This window comes from Triticum urartu, chromosome 2 (genome assembly GCF_003073215.2).
Source record: "Triticum urartu cultivar G1812 chromosome 2, Tu2.1, whole genome shotgun sequence".
Lineage (NCBI taxonomy): Eukaryota > Viridiplantae > Streptophyta > Magnoliopsida > Poales > Poaceae > Triticum > Triticum urartu.
This window is the reverse complement of record NC_053023.1, coordinates 737,244,964-737,255,604: the sequence shown is the minus strand read 5'-3', so window position 1 is coordinate 737,255,604 and position 10,641 is coordinate 737,244,964.

Below are 10,641 nucleotides of genomic sequence, written 5' to 3'. Positions count from 1 at the left end.
CTTTTTTATCTTGCCTCAAAAGTGTAGAAGGGCCAACATGGTTGCTACATGGAGGAAGGCACTTGACGTATTCTTGCAAATATCCCTCTCCACACTTCTTCTTGAGTGCTTCGTAGGCCTGTCGATATTCTACTGGTAATTCCTCAAGGGTAGGTGTAGTAAATTCATTGACTCTATTCCCTGTGAGCTTTGGCTTGATCTTGTCCACTTGGGCCAGATATTTTTCTTTAGACTCAGCCCTACTTGGATTCGCTTGCCCCCCAATACTTTTACGATCTTTCAGCAATGAATTGATGTTGCCGAAATTTTGCGATTGTATAGGGGGTGTATAACATGCTGCAATGATAGGTGAAGACATGTGCACTGTTGTTGAATAATTTCTCACGCCAATTTGATCAATCGGCAACACTTCATCTTCTTTCAAAACCCTAGCTCTTATTGCCTCATAATCAGGAACCAATCCCTTTTCATGCTGCTCAGGGCAAATAGCACTAATCTTCTTATTTTGGGCTAAACTTTTTAATGCCACCAGAGCTACCTCATCTCCTGCAATATTAGGCACATATGCTCCTGCAGAATCTCCATTCTCTCGGCCAAGGTGATCCGAGTCATGAATATTTTTAGTTTCATATGCCACTGAACAATTAATATCACGAGGTGTAGTATATGATGTTTGAGGATAACCGGCCAAATAGCTAATGGAAGCATGTCCGATTTCCCCATCCATCGGCATGTTTGGGGATAAATCCGCATATTGCGAGTTGGCTGCCGATGGATAAAACTGTGAGACGCCCTCATGTACATGAGGTGTCATATATCTATCACTCGAACAAATTGTGTTGTTCACCGACATATTGAAAGATGTTGCCGATGCACGAAAGTTCAGATTCATAAGTTGCATGTCGCGATTCTGTAAATTCCAAGTTTCTCCAATGGAATTACTAGTCGGCCTTTGCTCGTTAGGGCTAGCCGACATGACTTGTACATTGAAAGATCTAGCAACATCAACATAATGGCTATTTGCATCTACGTAAGGAGATTGATGATACATGTTACCGTTGTAGATTGCAGCCGCTTGATGACGCTCTCCCCGTAGCAAGAACAGGCTGGAGACTGTTCAAAGCTTCGTCCCCGGCGGAGTCGCTAAAAAGTGTGTTGACACACGAACACGTCACATGTACCCTCGACGCCGGGGGTGATGCACCGCAGCTCACGTCGAAGGAGACCCGACCGAAAGCGCGATACGCAAGACAGTCGGCGGGCGCTTTTGTAGACCCGAAGCCCCGCTTGCCCGGGAGGGACCCCGTCAGGGCTCGCGACGGCTATGGGCTGCTCCAGGTCGATTTGCTCGCCCCTAGAGCCTCGCGGATCGCTGCCCTCCAATACGAAGAACGAACGAAGAACGAGAAAGAAAGATACAAGGGTAGGGGATAAAGATAGATGAACACAAAAGTGTAATAGATTGATTGGTTCGATTGGTGTTGTTCAATCGGCCGTCACCCCTTAGGTATATAAGAGGGGGCAGGAATTTCCGTGCAAGGAAAAGGCTTGGATTCACGTCCAAAACCCTAGTCAAATTCGGATTGGTTTTGTCCGAACTTTCCAAAACTGTTCGGTCTAAAACTGGCTGCATACTGTGGGTCTTTTTTGAGGTGGTAAACAACCTCGGATAGAAATGAGCCCAACAGCTATCTTCACCGTTTCGACGGGACGAACAACTTTCATGTTGAACGTTTTTTCATCAGAGGTCATCCCGATGGTCAAATCACTCGTGCAAGACAGCTAATTATTGACGCAGCACATCAGACATACCCACATATGTGTCTGGTTCCGGGCGTCATATTTTTGCTCATTAGAGGGGCGCGCTGTGCGGGCTCTAACTTTTGCATATAACCTTGGATTGAGATGATCTTTATATCATAATCGATCATTTCGACGAGACGGAGACAATTCATGTAGATCAGTTTTCAATATGGGGCAGTCTTGGGGGTGTAATGAGCCGAAAAGTGTTCTGGGTACAAAATCTTAGTACTTCGAACACAACTTCGGCCTTAGAGATGAGATCGGATGGCTATGACCCAAATATCAAAGTTTCTCCTTTTGATGATACGAAGCTTTCTCACTTTGAGAACTTCTTCATTTGAGGCCATCTTTATTGCGTTTTGTATCGTGCCAAAATCGGGTGTCAACACTTTTCAAATCAAGGTTGTACGGCTCCAGCTTCTGTTTGTCCCCTTAGATGGCTGCCCAACAGAAGTATATGTCCTCCCGAGACAAGAAATCGTGAAGCTCACCTGGTATGGAGGGCGCATGTATGATGTGGTACACCAAAACATCATCTTCGAGGCACAACTGAAGGACAGCGGCGAGTTGGATCTTCCCAGTGGCATGCTCCATGTACTCTGCGCCGAGACCGATGACCCTCATCTCTACCTTTTAGAGGGAGTTGGATACATTGTTGATCCACTTCCGAACAACCCTTGGATGGACGATGATGGTGGCAACTATGCTCAATGAGCCTTTGACGAGGACATGTTGGACGCTAAAAACCTGCATCTCGATCTCTTTCGCCATTTGGAACCGCTGGAACGGAGGGCTATGGTTTGGAGAATAAGGATTAGATGGCTAGCCTAACTGAAGTAGTAGATGATTATTTAAAGAGATTAAAACAATGTGAACGCAGTGGGGTCTGGATGCAAATGAAGACGAAGGGGAGGTGAAGAAGCCGAAGAAAATCGGTTCTCGATGGAGAAGTAAATGGGAGAAGTGGTGTGCAAGCAGTTGATTAGACGTCTAGGTAGACTAAACGAAAAGGCTATGTGGGTAGACTGAGGAGTCGTACCTGTTCGTGTATGTGCCCATCCTTCTTGATAGGTGGGACCTATGCAAACAGATAAAAAATGTGTCGTAGCTGGTTCAGATGGATATTGGCGCGTGCGTGGGAGACAGAACATTCTCTGGTTAAGGAATACACGATTATCCTCATCAAAAAAGAAAAGGCCCATCTTCGCGCTTTCGCATGCACGAGAATTTGGTTCTGCTTGCAATATGGATGATACCTGGAGGATGAAGTGAACAGGCATGCTAGCACGGGAGACCTATTTCCGCTATACAGTACTGGAGTACTCATGTTCCTACTAGTAGTAGTAGTGCAACTGTGGTACACTTGATGGTCAAAATACTATTCATCTGGTCCTCACAGTAAAGTGACAACACCCTGCGCCTGACACTAGTCTAGGCGGCGTGTTCGGGTTACCAAAGTCAGCCTCACCCTGTGCACTATGCAGTCTGTCACCGCCGTTGTACATCACATTAGCATGCCTCGCCTCGTCTCCCTCTCCCCTCCCATAGCACCACTCCATCTCCATCTCCATCTCCATCTCCGTCTCCATCTCACTGTGCCCCCGTGTACCGTCGCCTCGCTCGCCCCCCCCCGTACCACTATTCCCTCGCTAGCCGCACCGACAGCCTTCTCCCCCGTAAATCAAGCCCCCAAAAAACCCCACCTTCCAAACTCCACCATGGACAAAGGCGAACCGCGCAGCATCCATATGAGCCGCGATTGGAGCAATCTCCCCAGTGATGTCCTCGACCTCTGTTAATCATGTATGGATATGTTGAGCGCCATGCGGCTGGTTGCATGCTCGAGGGACATGCACACGGCCATCGTCGAAGCGAGGCCTAAGCTTTTCAAGACACCCTGCTTGCTACTATCTGGTCTTGCGAGATTGGCTCACCATTATACGGAGGCATACATGATGCCCCTCGACTTCAATCTGATCTCATTAGCCAAAACTTCTTTGCAGGTATGTAGTGGGTCGCCGTACATCATTTCCCTCGACTTTGATCCGATCACCCATCGCCCGAAACTTCTTGGCAGGTATGTACTGGGTCGGCATGAACTCCCATTGGATGGCTGCTGTTAGAGAAGACGAGAAAAAGTTGGTGCTCATGAACTTACATACCTCCCATGATATTATCCTTCCTTCGTTGGATGATATAGAGTTTTACCGTCATGGTCCATGTCATCTAGATTACGTTGTCAGTTGGACGCACCTTGTTTTGCAGAAGATTGTAATCTGCCAAGTGCCCACATGACATGCGGATTACGCAGACTTCAAGCTAATTGCCTTGTTCGACAAGGGACTCGCCTATCTTTACGCTGGTGCCTTCTTTAGCTGGAGATAACTCAGCTCGCAGTGGATCATCGTCAAAGCTGATACACACTTCTGTGATGCTATTGAACACAATGGCATCATCTACGCGATTGACAAAGCAGATGGCACCACGTATTGCTGGGACGGCGCGTGTAAGTTGTTTCCGTCTCATGTTAACGATGATGCCATGACACTGTTTGAACTTTTTGTGATGATTGGCCTATCCCTGTTTGAGCAAAATTTGAGTGGAACTATGGCAATGTATTAGAGACGCCGTAAGTTAGCTATATTTGGAATGAGTTAATTCATGCGATTGTGACCATGTCATTACAGCCAATTTGTACCCCTGAATAATCAAATGATTAGGAATATATGGATATTCTCCTTATTTTACAGTAATCTATATACTACTACTAAATATGAGTGTGTATCAATGGCCATGTTAGTTTCCTCATTTTCATGATGTAGCCAGGCTGTTGGCGGCTGGATTTATCATTGAAGTACTTCATCCTGAGTGGTTGGCTAATCCGGTGCTAGTACTTAAGAAGAACGTCACTTGGCGTATGTGTGTGGACTACATAGATTTGAACAAGGCTTGTCCAGCGGATCCTTTTGCCCTCCCTCATATTGATCAAATCATTGATGCTACGGCGGTTTGTGAGCGTTTGAGTTTTCTGGATGCATATTCTGGTTACCATGAGATCAAAATGGCAGTTAAGGACCAGGAGAAGACAGCTTTTATAACTCCCTTTGGAGCCTTCTGCTATGTATCTATGCCTTTTGGGCTCAAGAGTGCCCAGGCGACTTATCATCACTGTGTACAGAATTGTCTTCATGATCAGATCGGGCGCAATGTTCATGCTTATGTGGATGATATTGCGGTGAAGTCCAGAAAGGAGGAGACATTCATAGATGACTTGAAGGAGACTTTTGATAACCTCCGGGTTTATAAGATGATGCTTAATCTGGCCAAGTGTGTCTTTGGTGTACCGGCAGGCAAGCTCTTGGGCTTTCTGGTGTCTAACAGGGGCATTAAAGCTAATCCGGAGAAAATCAAGGATATTACTTCCTTGGCTAAACCGAAGTGTATCAATGATGTTCAACGCTTGGCAGGCCGGATTGCAGCCTTAAGCCGGTTTATCAGTCACCTCAGGGAGAAGGCCATCCGTTTATATTGGATGCTGAAAAAGATGGATAACTTCGTCTGGAGTGATGCCGCCAATGAAGCATTTGAGGATCTAAAGCGGCAGCTAGCTGAGCCGCCTATCCTTGCTGCTCCTGTTGATAAAGATCCCTTGTTGTTATATGTGGCTGCTAATGCCCGGGCTGTTAGTGTGGCTATTGTGGTGGAGCGCAAGGAGGCTGGAAAGGAGTATCCGGTTCAACGGCCGCTTTATTATATCAGTGAGGTGCTCATTGAGTCCAAGCAGAGGTACCCACATTGGCAGAAGCTGGTGTATGGAGTTTTCATGGCGAGCCGGAAGCTTAAGCAATATTTTCAAGGTCATCCCATCACTGTGGTCAGTTCTGCTCCTTTGGGGGATATAATCCAGAACAGGGAAGCAACTGGCCAGGTTGCCAAGTGGGCCATTGAGCTTGGCCCTCATGGGTTAAAATATATGCCTCGGTCGGCAATCAAGTCCCAAGCGCTGGTGGGTTTCATCAATGACTGGACAAAGTTACAGGCGCCAGAAGAGAGGCCAGATCATACTTATTGGACTATTCATTTTGATGGGTCCAGGCAATTGGAGGGCTCGGGGGCTGGAGTCGTATTAACTTCCCCACGAGGTGATAAGTTTTGTTATGTTCTCCGTTTAATGTTCCCTTGCACTAACAATGCAGCTGAATATGAGGCTTTACTCCATGGTCTTCGAATGGCTAAGGAGATGAATTTAAGCCGGGTTAAGTGCTTCGGTGACTCGGACCTGGTGGCTCAACAAGTGTCTGGTACTTGGGATTCCAAGGACCCGCTCATGGCAGCATATCGTCGAGAGGTGGATATTGTTGCAGGTCACTTCAAAGGTTATCATGTTGATCATGTGGACCGGCGGAAGAACGAAGCGGCGGACGCTTTAAGCCGCTTGGGTTCCCAACGTAAACCGGTTCCACCCAACGTCTTTCTGGATGTGCTACATAATCTGTCGGTCAAGCTCCCTACAGAGGAGGATTTGGCTGTTCCTGATCCGGAGGCTTAGTTGGTGGCGGCTCTTCATATCATCCCGGATTGGACGGTCCGATATTTGGCGTATATGAACCGGGGAAAGTTACCAGAGGATGAAACTTTGGCCAGACAGATAATCCGGCGGTCCAAGTCAATGACTATAGTCAATGGAGAATTACATCGTTGTAGTGTGACAGGGGCGTTTCAATGTTGCGTGTCTCCTAAAGAAGGCCGTGAGATTTTGCGTGAGATCCACGAAGGAGATTGTGGTCACCATGCCGGTTCAAAGTCCCTGGTAGCCAAGGCTTTTCGTCATGGTTTTTATTGGTTGACGGCTCATGCTGATGCTGAAGACTTGGTCAAAAAACGTGATGGTTGTCAGAAATTTTCACGCCGAGCTCATGTTCCGGCTCAAGAACTGAGGATGATTCCAATCACTTGGTCGTTTGCAACTTGGGGGCTGGATATGGTCGGGCCCTTTAAGAGATCCAAGGATAAGAAGACCCACCTATTGGTGGCAGTTGACAAGTTCACTAAGTGGGTGGAACCAGAGCCAGTCAGTAAGTGTGATGCAGCCATGGCGGTTCAATTCATCAAGAAGGTGATTTTCCGGTTTGGGTTTCCACACAACATCATAACGGATAATGGCACTAAACTGTCCAAGGTTGCTATGAAATTTTTTTGTCAACGTGAGCACATCCGGCTTGACGTATCATTAGTGGCTCACCCCCAATCTAATGGTCAAGCGGAGAGAGCCAATCAAGAGATCTTGAGAGGCATCAAGCCCCGACTCATGGTTCCTTTGCAACGGACGCCGGGTTGTTGGGTGGAGGAGTTACCTTCTGTGTTATGGAGCATCAATACCACGCCCAACAGATCTATGGGTTACACGCCTTTTTTCATGGTTTACGGAGCAGAGGTGGTTCTCCCTAGTGACATCCGTCATGACTCGCCTCGTGTGGCAGCTTATGTCGAAGCTGACAATGAGAAGGCATGGCAGGAAGCACTTGACCTGTTAGATGAGGAGCGTGACATTGCAGCAGCCCGTTCGGCGATTTATCAGCAAGATCTGCGTCGTTATCACAGCCGCCGGGTTAGAACCAGAACTTTTCAAGAAGGCGATCTGGTGCTCCGACTCATCCAGGATCAGACTGATATGCACAAGTTATCCCCGCCTTGGGAAGGACCCTTTGTGGTCAGCAAGAATCTGCATAACGGGTCATACTACCTTATAGATGTTCGAGAGCACAAAGACTCACGTAAATCGGAGGAGGAGACCCACCGGACGTGGAATATTGCTCATCTTCGGCCTTACTATACTTGAGCCACAGGCTCTGCTTATGTACATAGTTATGACAATGTATATATTATGATCAATATAATAAACCGGAGCCTCAGCTAAAGCGGGGTATCTGTTGTTTTTCTTACATCAAGTGTGGTTACATGGGGGCTTCTGTTTATAAAGCAGAGTCCTGTTTACCCATTGATCCGGCTTATAAAGCCATATATAAAAATCACTTGGGGGCTTGGTCGTATTCGAACCATAGCTACACCTCTTGATAGGCGTAAGGCCACCAGAGAAATCACTTGGGGGCTTGGTCGTGATCGAACCATAGCTACACCTCTTGATCGGCGTAAGGCCACCAGGGAAATTACTTAGGGGCCAAAGAGAGTGTTGCAAAAGCACAACTCAAACATAGGCACCCACTGAGCACAACTCAAAATATTTCTTGGGGGCTCTTTGCTTCTCAAAGAACAAAGAGTCTACACTTGTAATAGGCTATCAAGCCAGGCTTGGAAGCCAGGTGTATTCACCTAAAACCCCGGGTTATCCTGCCTTCTTTAAGTAAGCCACTCCGTCCAGGTAATCCTGGTATGACCCGCCGAACGTTTGGCAAGTCAATCTCATAGACTCTGAACTTGCCAAAGTTAAAACGACGATTGGTTAATGTGAGGTCCATCTTAAAAGGCTTTGTAAAATGGTTTAACTCAGTGGCCTGGTAGCCCATGAAAAGCCTCGATTTTGGGCCTGGAAGCCCATGAAAAGCCTCGCATGTTCTTTTTATGCTTTTATTTGCCAAGTTTTTTCTTTGTTGAGATTTATAACACTTTATGATAAACCGGCGTTCATTGACCCGGCTTGGCTTTCAACTACAAGTTATCAGTACATGATCAGTTATAATCCGGCGCTTATTGACCCGGTCTGGTTTCGACTACAAGTCGACAGTGTTATATATGGATAATCCGGTGTTTATTACAACCCGGTACGGTTTTATCATAAACCGGCAAAATATGGAAGGGGTTATCAGTACGCAAGATTGGGGTTATCACCCTTACTGCAAAAAGTTTGTAAACCAGCGATGTGATTCAAGGTCACAGGTATCATCTATTTCATATTTGTTCATTTTCAAATACAGCCTTGGTTAGAAACCCTGGCTATATATCTGGGCATCATGACCCGTCCGGCGGTAAACCGCCAGGACACTTTCAAACTTCATGTACGCAGGAACAGCCGGAATAAACTGCTATGGATTATGAGCATAATATATCCTAAGCATGGCGGATTAACACTGTCAAGCAAAATAAATATGCGCGATGGCATAGCAGACTAAGAGTTTGAACTAGCCTATTACAAGGCGCTTTAATGCCCAAAAGAATAATTGTTTTTAGCAAGTGTTGCAGTACGTAGAAGGCTAAACCGGCCTCTGGATCATGACTCGTCACCAGGCTGACTTGACGGCTGCGGATCATCTTGCGCCAGTTGATCCTCCTCTTCTCTACCCAACGGCTGGAAGTCAATGGTTGCCCAATCGATCCTAGTTAGGGCTTGGAACATAGCTTCATCGCTTATAAGTGTGGACGGTTCAACATCAGGGGCATAGGTATGCTTACGGATTGACGGGATAAGATTTTGAGCATCAGGAGTTGGTGCAGCAACCCGTTTGTTGTTGATGTCATAACTCGCTTGATAGTGTGAAAGGTCAGTTTCTTCAGCTAATTGGCAAGCCAGTGGACGCATTTCCCTGGTTATGGCTCGGAGGTCATCATTGTCAAAATCTGATCCGTCTTCCCTTAAGCTCGGATAGCCTTTACCCACATCCACCGGATCAAGATCAGGCACCCATGCTTTAGCCCGAGTCAGCGCGGTCAGAGCACCTGCCCTTGCAGCCGATCTTCTTAACTCTTCAACCCGGGCAGGCAGCATTGACAACCTCTCTAAGGTTTCCTTGATTAATGTTGGAGGCGACTTGTTATGAGAAGCAGTGCAGATAATCCGTTGCGCACCGGTATATAATTGTTCTATAAGAGTATAGGCAGCCTTCAATTTCTTCTGCATATCAGAACCCAGATGGGTAATGCGGGTCCCTGCGTCATTACGAGCATCAGTAAACCGGAAGCTGAGGAGATAATAAATGTTGAAAACTTAAAGGGAGGATATTTACCAAACACAGCAGTGGTCATGGCATTTATCTATCGCTTTAAACCGGTCAGCTCTTCTGCCACCGGTTTAAGGGCCGCTTCTGCATCCTCAGATTTCTTTTGCAAAGAGGTTTTCTCTATGTCCCAATCCGCTCGCTCCTTCTTGAAGTTTTCCTTCAGCTTCTCCATGGCTGCTAAGGCACTAGTCAACTCATTTTTGGCTTTGGAGGTTTCTGCTTGCTGAGACTTGATGTTTTCTTGAAGATCAGCGGTTTGGGCTTCCTTTTTACCCAGCTCAGCCTATAAGAGACAGACATATCATGAGTTGGTAGTACATATTTGAAGTACCAAGCACATAACAAGTTATACACTTGATACTTGGGGGCTAATGCCTATCTGCTTCTTATCAGAAATTTTTTACAAGTCCCAAGCACAATACAGGTATTATTCTTGGCACTTGGGGGCTAATGTATATTTGCTCAAAGTAACATTATGGGTGTTTCTTCTAAAGTCCCGGTTCAGCTTGAAAAGATAAACCGGCCCTTGGGGACTACACATGCGAAAGTGACAAGGTTATTATTCTAAAGTCCCGGTTCATCTTCATAAGTTAAATCGGCCCTTGGGGACTACACCGGCGAAAGTTAAAATATTACAATTCTAAAGTACCGGTTCATCTTAAAAAGATAACCCGGCCCTTGGAGGCTAAGCATGCAAAGTTGAGATATTACAAAGTCCCGGTTTAGATTGATATCATAAACCGACACTTGGGGGCTACTGGAGTTGATATTTGGAATTGGACATAAGAGAGAAACAGTTATGCAGTTACCTCATATCGCTCCTTCATCAGATTCACTAAACTGGCTTCGAAGTCGCGGCTTGTGTACATACGGTTTAAAAAACCAG